The sequence below is a fragment of the Panthera leo genome, chromosome C2, assembly GCF_018350215.1.
Source record: "Panthera leo isolate Ple1 chromosome C2, P.leo_Ple1_pat1.1, whole genome shotgun sequence".
Taxonomy (NCBI): Eukaryota; Metazoa; Chordata; class Mammalia; order Carnivora; family Felidae; genus Panthera; species Panthera leo.
The window spans coordinates 135,143,685-135,156,289 of NC_056687.1; the positions used below are offsets into that span (position 1 = coordinate 135,143,685).

At 39.3% G+C, this 12,605-nt stretch overlaps 1 long non-coding RNA gene across 1 annotated transcript; it reads left to right on the forward strand.

Moving 5' to 3' along the window:
- Positions 1-741: 741 nt before the first annotated feature.
- On the forward strand, positions 742-11,106 carry LOC122230160. The gene is made up of 3 exons (XR_006207317.1): positions 742-1,320; positions 9,366-9,464; positions 10,790-11,106. It is a non-coding gene; the product is annotated as an uncharacterized LOC122230160 (long non-coding RNA).
- The last annotated feature ends 1,499 nt before the right edge of the window (positions 11,107-12,605 follow it).

Below are 12,605 nucleotides of genomic sequence, written 5' to 3' on the forward strand. Positions count from 1 at the left end.
AATGTGTTTAAGAATACTCTGCCATTTTGCTATTTCCACCCTTTCCTTCCCTTATGTCTATTACTATGGCTTTGGGTCTGGTGTTAAAATGTTAATGTGTGTGTGTGGGTGGGTGTATGTGTTAGATGGCTCTATTATTGGAGAATAATGTTCCTGAGATGGCATCACAGATGAGGTCATATTATTTAAGGAGTTGTGCTAATTATCTTGGTATGTTTTGCTTTAATAGAGATAAATATATTTATCCTCCAAGGTTTTCTTGACAACTATAACTTTCACTTAAGGTTTGCTTTTCTCTGACTCTTATATACCTTCTCTCCCCACCTCTGTAAACACGCACACACACACACACACACACAAACACACACACACAGACACGCGCACATACATACACACGACACATTTTACAGTTCTGGAATGTCATTTTTTTTCAGAGTCTTCTAAATCTTTTAACTCTTCTCACTCTTTCTTTCTCTTTAAAAAAATTTGTTTTTCTTTCTTTTTCCAGGACCTGTATGAAACCCACCTAGAGTGTCCCTCTAATCCTCTTGCTTATTGCTCTAGTCATGAAATGTAATTTATTCAGTAAGCTTGCTTTTTTCCCCTCTGAGAATCTCAAAAAGGAAAAGTCATGAAAATTGCTTCTCTTGGTCAGCATTTCCACATGTCAAAGCTCTGATCAGGAAAGAGAAAAGAACCAATCTTTCTTTTACATGGGAATTGAATGATCTATACAAATTAGTTTGAAATTTGGGACAGAAAGAAGATTATTGGAATTTTTAAGTTTTTTTTTTCTTTTTTTCCTGAAAAGAACTGGTTCTTGAGGACATCATCTGGAACAGAGAGTGCATTATGATTTTTAAATAATTATGAAGGTGACCTGAGTAAACCTTTGATTCTAGAAAATTCCTTTTTAGAGTTACTGTAAATATTGACCAGTAGTTCATGAGTCGTGGGGATAAACAAGTTTTACACGAGTCATTCACAAGTGCCTTAGTGAACAAATTTTACTTCAGAAAGGACATGCGTGCCCTATAGGTGTTCAAATTATGGTATGCTGGGAATTCCAAGATGTCATCCGAATCTGAAAACACTATTGTGATGCAGTAATGCTGCCATCTGCATTTTGAGGGTCTATTTTTTGACAAGGAATCTGAGTTTTCTGGCAAGCAGGATGCACATCAGAGTACACAAGAGCCATGTCTTGGTGACTTCCGCCCGAGAGCACATGCACAGCTTCCTGTTTTGGTCTGATAGCTTCCCCTGGGCTTTCATAGATGCAAAATTACTCACAAAGAGATGGGTTGCCCGGGCGAAAAAGTAGGTGTCTTATTTTTGGAAAGCTTTATTTCATATTATCGTTGTCATCTTAGTCTACTAAACCTATTTCCTCTTATATTTTACACTGACACTTAAAATGTCATTTCAACTGCTTGTAGGAAATACTGTTTTTCCTCCTCTTAGGCCGATTCCTCTTGTTATCTATTTTCTTTTTTCTCTCTTGGTGCTGCTGTAATATTACCACTTGATTTGCTTACAATATGAATGACCAGCTAAAATGTCTTATGATATATGGGGTTAATTTATTTGGTCAGCTATTTAAAAATATTTGTGAGCCTTTCTTGTCTCCACATGTATATATACCCTGGTACAAAGATGCTTCAAACGTTCATTCTGCTTTCAAGTGGTTTACAGTTTGGGTTGGGAGTTATACTTACAGAAACTGTAGTACAAAATAAAAAATGATTGGCTCCTAAAAAACGTAAAGGTGAAGTACTATGAGGGATTTTCTCATGTCGTTTTTTGGCCATTGTAGATCTTCCTTGGTGAAGTGTCTGTTCAAATCTTTTGCCCATAATTTCTCATTGGATTTTTTAAAAAAAATTTTTGAGTTGAAAGAGTTGTTTATATATAGTCTGGGTATAAGTGCTTTGTATGTATGTATTTATTACAGGATGTGGCTTGTTTATTCATTTTCTTAAGGTTAATGTTGATGAAGTCCACTGTATGTATGTGTGTGTGTGTGTGTATGTATGTATCTGTATCTGTGTGTATATATATATGTACATATATATATATATATATATATATATATATATACCTATAGATGGGTAGATATTTTTATTTATCTGTCAAAGGAATTTTTGCCTACTCTAGAGTCATGAGGATATATTCCTGATACTCCTGTGTTTTTTTAATGTCTAGGTCTACATCATAAATCATTAAGGGAAATGTACTTAGAGAGACGCAAATCAGAGCCAATAAGTTATCACTGCACACTCACCAGAATGGCTAAAATTACAGAAAAAACTGACAATACGTACTAAGTGTTGGCAAGGATGTGGAGTAAGTGGAATCATCACATACAGATGGTCCCCAACTTTTGATGGTTCAATTTAAATTTTCGACTTTACGATCAGGCAAAAGCAATATGTGTTCAGTAGAAACAGAACTTCAAAATTTGAAATTTGGTCCCTTTCCAGTGAGTCACAGTGACAGGATCCTCTCGTGTTGCTGGGAAGTGGCATCGAGCTGAAGCTCCCAGGTAGCCACATGGTCACTAGGTCAATAGCGAGTACACGTACAGCAATTCTGTTCACATGTGATCATTTTGTTTTCCACTTTGAGTACAGTATTCAATTAATTATATGAGATATTTCAACCCTTCATTATAAAATGGGCTTTGTGTTAGATAATCTTGCCCAGTCGTAACCTAACATTGGGTGTTCTGAACACATTTAAGGTAGGCTAGGCTAAGCTTTGATGCTTGAGGGAGTAGACATATTAAATGCATTTTCAACTTAGGGTATTTTGAACATACAATGGGTTTATCATGAAGTAACCCCACTGTAAATAGAGAAAATCTGTACTGGTAGTCGGAATGTAAAATGACGAAATCACTTTGGAAATCAGTATAACTATTTCTCATATAAATAAACATACACCAAACCTATGGGTTAGCATTTATACTTTCAGGTTTTACCCAAAAGAAATGAAGACATATGTCAACAAAAAGACTTGCATAAGAATGTTCATAGTATCCTTATTCATAACAGTCAATCATTCATATGTCTGTCAATAAAAGGGTAGATAAACAAACATTGATTTTTTTTATACAATGGACTATTACTCAGCAGCAAAAAGACATATAATACTGATATACGTAAATAATCTGGATTATTTTCAAAATGCTCACTAAGGAAGCCTTCCACAAAAGAGTGTATACTGTATGATTTCATTTATATGAAATTCTGGAACAGATAAAATCCTCTTGTGACAAAATAAATCAAAGCAGTAGTTACTCTACAGGAGGGGGTGACTAGAACAAGGAAGGAGAAAACTTCCTGGGCTATTGAAAGTGTTCTATGTTTTGACAGGAGAGTGAGTTGACACAAGTGTGTAAATTTGTCAACACAACGGATGCACACTTACATTTGTGCATTTCATTGTATATAAACAATAGCTCAATAAAAATGGTGACAAAAGCCCAAAAAGCCCAAATTTAGCAGCTGATTGGTCAGAAATATGACATTTGGGTTTAAGAGTGGTTTCTGTACTCAGAGCACCCTGAATTCAAATTATAGTTCTAAAAATTATTAACTATATAAGTTTGTGTAAGTAATATAACTTCCTTGAACTTCAGTTTTCCATTTGCAGAACTGGAATAATTTCTTCTTTCAAGAGATGTTGTGAGAATGTTTGTAAAGGGCTAGTCACAAGGGCTGGCATACTGTGTTAAATTAATGCCACTTGAATAATTCTCCTTTTTTTCCCTTTATTTTTTCTTGTTATTATTGAGTGAAGTGTCAAATACAATTGTGAGGTTTTGAGGTACAGTGTTTGGGAAGACGGTAAATTGTCAACAGAAATACAGAACACACTGTCAAGGTCATACCTGAGAGACAATATAATGGGTTCTCTTTTGAACCTAATGAATTTGAGTAGAGTTGTTCTGAATGGAGTTGGCAATAAGGGGTCTGGAATTGAGGGGAGAAATCAGAAATGGAGCTTTGGATTTGAGCTGTGATGAACTGGTAAACCAGTTTTCCGGGGGGGGGGGGGGGGGGTGGAGGTCTGATAGGCGGTATTTGCTGATTTCCGTGCTGTGAATACTTCCAACATGGCCAGTTTCAAGTTACCAAACCAGTTTGCAAAATTCCTGAGTATTTACCAATCAGCTCTCTCCAGCTGGTGCCTGCCAGCTCGGCTCTCATATTCTAGTAGATCTGAGTCATTTGCTGAAGCAGAGCAGGGGAGAGAGAAAAATCTTTTCTCATCTTGTACCAGGGCCTCTTGCCTAGAGGATAACAATGCATTTAAGTTCTCTTGCTATGGGTCCCCATTTCTGAGTGTCTCTCCGGGGCTCACACCTTTTTTCTGCTGTGGAATGGAAACACCTTACGTCCACTGCTTTTAAAGAGGGCCTTCACAGCACAGTGGCTTATCCACTCTCCGGTTAACATAATACAGTTTCTTTATCCTTTTATAATACAGAGGCTGCTCTTTCCAGGGATATCCAGCAGGGACGTCAACCTGGAGGAGTTCAAGCATAGCCCTAACCTGTAGAAGGGCAACTAACTCTTCCCTCACTGCCTCAGACAGCATCCTACGCTGGGGTCCTGCCTCACTTAAGATTTCCCTTCTCCCTTGCTGGAGAAGAAAGGAACACTTTTCAAACTGAGTTTGTCATCTCTGTCTCTCATCCAATCCCCCATCCAGTGCACAGGTCTGTGTTTGCATGAACTGCAGGTGTAGACAGGGTTCAAGTCTCTTTCCATGGGTGTTGGAACAGTGACAAACCATGGGATGAGGTTAAGCCCGTATTTAATGTAACTGAGCTGTCCGTGGCTATATGGACACTTTGTCAAGAGCACATGGGTACTGGGGCGCCTGGGTGGCTCGGTTGGTCAAGCATCCAACTTCGCCTCAGGACATGATCTCGCGGTTTCGAGCCTTGCATCGGGCTCTGTGCTGGCAGCTCAATTTGAAAAAAAAAAAAAAGGGAAAGCACATGGGGACTAATTCTTAATCCATTGGCCAGCTAAAATGCTCCATTAAACATACATTTCCAGAAATTTTTTGTCCCAAGAATAAGTATTTTTGCACAGATGTTTCTTTACAACATTATTTATTATAAAGCTAAACTCAAACAACCTAGGTGCCCACATTTCTGTATTATAATATGACATACCCATTTAAAATAACATGATATAGTCCTTAAAATTTCTTATGAAAATTTTTTATTCACGTGAAACATATTTACACCACAGTGAACTATTTGCCATTTTAAGTGTGTTAAAATAGTAAAGAGAAATCACTGGAAATAAATTTCTTTCTTTTTTAAATTTTTTTTAATGTTCTTTTATTTTTGAGACAGAGAGAGACAGAGCATGAACAGGGGAGGGGCAGAGAGAGAGGGAGACACGGAATCTGAAACAGGCTCCAGGCTCTGAGCGGTCAGCAGAGCCGGACACGGGGCCCAAACTCACGGACCGTGAGATCATGACCTGAGCTGAAGTCGGACGCTTAACTGACTGAGCCACCCAGGCGCCCCATGGAAATAAATTTCTCAAACTACTTACTGATTTTCTTTTGGTGGTCAGATTATGAGTGGTTTCCTTCTTCTTCACTATGTGCTCATGAACTTTTTCAAAATTTCTGTGCAACGAGGAAAAATATCTCTCTCTTTTTTTTTAGTTTATTTATTTATTTTGAAAGAGAGGGTGAACAGGGGAGGGACAGAGAGAAAGGTAGAGAGAGGATTCCAAGCAGGCTCCCTGCTGCCAGTGCAGAGCCCAACGCGAGGCTTGAACTCACAAAACCATGAGATCATGACCTGAGCCGAAACCAATAGTTGGATGCTCAATCGACTGAGCCACCCAGGTGCCTTGCAAAAATGTCTTTAACAAAAATTTCTTCCAGCTCCAGAGTCTGCACTCGTGTTCTGATACCTTTGGTTTATCCAGTCCAATTTTCTAAAGTTAAAAGTCCATTTGAAGTCCACATTCAAATTTTTTCTAAAACACATAAGACCTACGTCTTGTGTCATAAAACCGAGGTCTTTCAGTCATGTTTTGTAGTAGTGTTACTTCTTTGGTTATTTCTTTCTACACTTCAAGAAAGGAGGGTAGATAAAAAAAACAGGAGCCTAAGTTTTCTTCCCTGCGAAGCCCTTTTAATTTGTAGGTAATTCAGATCTTCAAACCTTCAAAAAGATGCATTTCAATATTCTTGAGTTGTATTTTCCCAACATTTTATTATGGAAAATTTCAAGCGTCCTAGAAAAGTGGAAGGAATGTTGCAGTGGATACTCATAAATCTACCGGCTAGATACTGTAATTAACATTTTAATATATTTGCTTTACCACATATGTATTTGTCCATCCATCAGTCCATCTTATTTTTTGATATGTATCCGAGTAAGTAGCAGACATGAAAACATATCACTGTTAAATACTACATCATGCATATGTTTAGCTACAATTCAATATCTTTTACATTTCTTGTCTTTCATGGTAACATTTATATGCAATGGAATGTACAAATCTTTTTTTTTTAATTAAAATTTTTTTTTTAACATTTATTTATTTTTGAGAGACAGAGAGAGACAGAGCATGAGCGGGGGAAGGGCAGAGAGAGAGAGAAGGAGACACAGAATCTGAAGCAGGCTGCAGGCTCTGAGCAAGCTGTCAGCACAGAGCCCGAGGTGGGGCTCGAACCCACAAACCGCAAGATCATGACCTGAGCCGAAGTCGGATGCCCAACCGACTGAGCCACCCAGGTGCCCCAAATGTATAAATCTTAAATAATCATTCAGTGAGTTTTGACAAACCATATACTTGTCGCCCAAATTCCCAGGAAATTCCCCATGCTCCTTCTCAGTAATCCAGGCACTGACCCTCCCAGAGCTGACCATTGCTTCTATTTGATTCTATTAAATAATTCTTTTTCCAAGTCTAGAACTTCATATTAATGGAATCATATACCACATAGCCTTTTGTGTCTGGCTACTTTCACTGAGCATAATGTTTTGGAGATTCACCTCTGGTTGTGTTTCTTGTACAAGACTTTTTGTAGACATCTGTTTTTACTTCTTTTGGGTAAATACCTAGGGATAAAATTGCTGTATTATAAAGCGGTATACATTTAGTTTTATAAGAAACTGCTCAACCTTTTCCTAAAGAGGTTGTACCATTTTATATTCCCACCTACAATTAATGAGAGTCTCATTTGCTCCATATTCTTGGCAACACTTGGCATTATCTGTACAGTCAGTCTTTTTTACTTTTATGTTTTCAAATTTTTGTCCTTCTCATGGGTGTGTAGTATTAACTTGTAATTTTAAATGTGTAAACACTTGGTCGGTTTCTTTGTTGTCCAAGTGGGAAAAAAGGCAACAGCCAAGTTTTGCTCCAAGAGACCCAGCCTCACTGAGTCTACAGAACATTGAAATTGGCACAGCTCCAGCATTTTGTAAGAATAGATTTTTCTCCCATGGGGAACTCTCTTTTCTCAACACTTGAAAGGTATTTACTATAGGCTCCCTTTATAATTATCTGCAACATGATAGTTGGTCCTCTCCTCCCAAAGCCTTCTCTTCTGCTTCTCCTATGTCTCTTTCTCCTTGGACCACGGGTAGGGATTACAGAGTTGTTTCATATATTCCAGATATCTCTGTTAGGTAACTTGTCACATGTAGACATGTGTGCCCATCCATGTCTCATCTCTCCTCTTAAGCTATAAACATTTTGAAGGAAGGACAATATTTAATTTACCTTAGCACAGTCCCCTGCATATGGTGTGTGCTCACTGGACATTTATTGAATGGGTGATTGAATGGGAGGTGATGGAGTAGTTTTGAGCACAGACCCTGGGGTCAGACTCCACTACCTATGAGCTGTGTGATCTCAAGAAGGTTACTTATCCTCTCTGAGCCTCAGTTTCCATCCAAAAAAAAAAAAAAAAAACAAACGAGGACAATGAGAATACTTACCTTGCTGAACCCAAGTGGCAATTAATGAGATAACTTTTTTTTTTTTTTTTTTTTTATTTATTTTTGGGACAGAGAGAGACAGAGCATGAACAGGGGAGGGGCAGAGAGAGAGGGAGACACAGAATCGGAAACAGGCTCCAGGCTCCAAGCCATCAGCCCAGAGCCTGACGCGGGGCTCGAACTCACGGGCCGCGAGATCGTGACCTGGCTGAAGTCGGACGCTTAACCGACTGCGCCACCCAGGCGCCCCTGAGATAACTTTTAAAAAGTGCCTAAAGGGGCGCCTGGGTGACTCAGTTGCTTAAACTTCCGACTTCAGCCCAAGGCATGATATCACGATTTGTGGGTTCGAGCCCCACATCAGGTTCTGTGCTCACAGCTTAAAGCCTGGAACCTATTTCAGATTCTGTGTCTCATTCTTTCTCTGCCCCTCCCCCGCTCATTCTCTCTCTCTCAAAAATAAATACTAAACATTAAAAAAAATAAAAAAAAATAGAAGTGCCTAGAAAAATGTTTAAAATGAAGTAAATATATATAAATAAAATGAGGCTCTTATATACAACATCATAGGAAAAAAACTGGCTTTCTAAACCTATATCCATCCTGTGATATAAAAAAATTTCCTTAAAAAAACACAACACAAAAACAAACCAACAACAAACAATTGCAAGCATTTAACCCAAACTAATTCTTCAAGTACTCTAGTCATGTGATTCCAGAATTTGGTGAACAGTCTATTTACCTGCTATAATTCTGTAACCTTTGATCACATGCCTTTCACCCTTTAGACTAGGCATGTTCGTAGCATTTAAAAAATAAAATATTGGGTCTTACATTGTCTTTCTTGAAGTACCTTGATCAGAGGTCTGCAATATTGGGGATGAAAACTTTATTCCCCTGTTCCTTTTAAAGAGAAGGACAATTAAATCCTTAATGGTCCCAACTATCATTTAACTTGTGTTACATTGAATTGCTTTACATAAGAAAAGAATGCATCTTTAACAATAAAGGAAACAGGAAGCATTGATATTAACAGTAGTTATGGTCGATAGGACCTACATGTTCTGAGAAGTCATGCTATACAACCTTTAAAGAAGGCTTAGGGAGGGACGCCTGAGAGTCTCAGTCAGTTGAGTGTCTGATTCTTGATTTCCGCTCAGGTCATGATTCCAGGCTTGTAGAATTGAGCCCTGTGTTGGGCTTGTGCTGAGTGTGGAACCTGCTTGAGATTCTCTCTCTCTCCGTCTGCCCCTCCCCTGCTTGCACGCTCTCTGTCTCTCTCTTAAATAGAAAAAAGTTGTTTTAAAATGATTAAGAAAGAAAGAAAGGAAGGAAGGAAGAAACAAAGGACTTAGGGATTTTTCTACTGCAGGGATTTGAAAAGAGAAACATGGAAGGGTCCTGAGAGCAACTTCCTGAAGAGGAAAAGGCTAGATGATTTCCCAGAATCTACAGTACCGTACCAGTGATGGTATGACTATCTTTTTCTTCACTGGGCTGGATTTCCGTAAGGAAACATTTTATTTTCTGGAGTCAGAATGCATGTGTTTGTCTCCATACAACACGGAGAAAACATGCCCATAAAATCAAAAGAGAGCATTGACCACTGTGACCTGTTAACATGTTTCTCTGCCTCTCTTCGGATGAAAGATTTCAAATCTCATCATTAATGTGGCGAGAAGTATTGAATTGGAAAACACTAATATTGTCTTTCCAGATCGATTCATCCTCGGTTTGTCACATCAGAGCAAGAGAGGAGATATTAATGGTCACCTTGGCTGTTTTCTCGTGACCTCCAACATGCCTCACATTTTAAATTGAATCCGGATCGGGGTGTCTGGGAGCAGGGAGTGGAGATCCACAGGGTGCGGAGTAAAGTAAAGGCTAGATGTGTCCTCTTGGTATTAAAAGAAGGCTTTGCAAGCAAAAAAAGAAACGGTGTTTGGTAAAAATGAGTGCCGTTTCCCCCTGCTTCGGTATCTGCTTGCTTTCACAATGGCCGCAGTGTTTTTCTTTACCAGGTAGGTGGCCTCTCCATGTATCGATGAGGCGCTGCGTGAAAATGTGCCTCCTTATGTCGGAGGGAAATTTGCTTTCACTCCTTTCCCCGGCTCTCTGTGCCTCCCTTTGTTCTAATCATACACGTGAGGAGAAAAGCCAGTGATGGCAGCAACCATTTTCTTCTCCAGCCACTTTTTGGAGTTAATAATTCACACGGATCTTTTACAAACTCTCATTTTATTCTTAGAAATGGCCTTATTGCTAACAGTCTGCTCTCCAGTTGTACTTTATCAAGCAGCAGATCTGTTGTAAAATGTGATGACTGGATTTCATCTGTTTTGCCACCCCCTAAGAATTCATTGCCCACAGTGCTTCGACTGCTGTTATAAGAGACGGTTTAATTTTTGTGGTACATTGATTGATAACTGGGCTCCCTGGTAACATGGCCTTCCTTGAATAGGACCGCTGTTTTCTAGGTCTCAGATCCCCTGAAGATGCTACATAACTCCCTGTATGAAACAAATCTTCCACACCCTAATAGTAATATCCCGAATCCCCAAGTGAACAGATCGCACATGCAAGTGCCTATCGGTATCTTTATGCCTGCAGGTGACACAGATATGGGAAGGAAAGTCCCCCAGGTCTCAGATATGATGGAATCAGAGACACAGAAAGACAAACAAACAAAACGGGAAGACTTGCCACGATTCCGAAAAGTTGTCTAAATTGGTCTCTATCGAGTAATAAAATCACAGGTACTTCTTCACTCCTTGACTAATTTTCTTTTGCTTTCAGGTGAACGATGTAGAATCCCTGCTATGTATCTTCAAATTAAAAAAAAATAATAATAACAACAAAAGAGAGGCGAAAAAGAGTTTGCAGAGAGGAGAATTGTAAAAATCAGAAAAACAAAGGGCAGGAGGATTGGGCTGAAGGTTTGGAATCACCAAGCTGTGGGACCCATGTTATCATCAATTTATGAAAACGTCATTTAAAAAAAATTCACATCATTCTCTTTGATATGTCAAGGTCAAGAGACTTCATGTTTGCATATACTTCGAAGAAGGGGACAATGATAAAGGTTCTAATAAAATCAGCACTACTGAATATGATATGCCCCGATTCGAGAGACCCCCCCCCCCCGAAAACAAACCACCAGAGTCCAGAGCCAAAGCCAAGCGGCAAGGGTCGTTTATTGCAGGTTCGAACCCGGTCCTCCGTGCACTGGTCGCCAGTGACGCAAGAGGCCCCGAGCAAGGATCTTACAGCTTCTTTTATAGACAGGCACAAACAAGTTAGGGATTTTTTTGAGGTTACAGAGTTGTTATAGGTTGACATTTAAATTTGAACGTTCAGCAGAACTTGATTGGTTCCAGCCTTTATTTCAAACCATTCAGCAGAACTTGATTGGTTCCCGCCTTTATGTCAGACTACGACTGGGCGCGACCTAACTGGTTTCAGGAACTGCGGGGGAGGGGAAAGATCTTTTCTTTGCAGTTGTGAGTACACCTGGTAATTTTTCTCTTAGCCTCTCAAATAGTCTATTTGCTAAGCCCACTGCATGGAAGAGAGTTGAGGGGGGGGGGAGGGGGGCGGTGATTGGTATAATTTCAGCAGGTAATTTCATACAAAACAACTTCTTAACAGCCTACCATGCCTAATGATTTGAGTGAAATTCATTTCTTCCCAATTAGTGTATGCCTAATACACACGGGAGCAATGTTAAAGTTGGAAGGTCATGAGTTCTAGCCCAACATTTTACGTTGCTTTGGTAATGATCAGGCATGCTCCTCCTGTGGCCATTCTTGTATCCATTCCCAGAGCAACTCTTATTGGTCTCATCTTCTTCTTATTTCGGGTAAGTGAGAAGGGTTAGATAAAACGATCTCTGCATTTATTGAGCATTGTTTATTCATTCCACAAATATTCATTGAACACCCACTGGGCTTCTGGCACTAGAAACTGGGGATTCTGTAGTTTTCTTTATAAAACAGAAAAAAAAACACTTCTGCTTCCTGGATCTTATATTTTAGTGAGGGAGACAGTAAACCAGATATGTAAGTAAAGTAAATGTCATGTTTGATAGTGAGAAGGTCTAATAATAAGTAAAGAACAGAAGGAGGGGAAGTTTTAGATAGAATAGGTGAGGGTCGCCTCACTGAAAAAGTGGTTTTAAGTAAAGACCTGAAGAAAGCAGAAATAGCCATGTAGATATCTGAGTGATGAGTAATCTAGTCAAAAAAGCAAGTACAAAGGCCATGGGACTAAGGCATGCCTGACATTTTTGTGGGGAAAAGCAAAGCAAAGAGACTGGGATTACTAGAGTGGAATAGATGAGGGGAGCGTTATAGGAGATGACATCACAGAGGTAATGAAGACCAGACCATGTAGGACCTTATAAATCATAGAAAGGAATTGGGATTTGATTTGAGTCTCATGGGAAGCCATTAAAGGGCTTTGTGCAGATGACTGAGATGATCCTTTTTTTTTTTAATGTTTATTTATTTTTGAGAGAGAGAGAGTCAGAGCCTGAGCGGGGAAGGGGCAGAGAGAGAGAGAGAGGGAGACACGGAATCCGAAGCAGGCTCCAGGCTCTGAGTTGTCAGGGCAG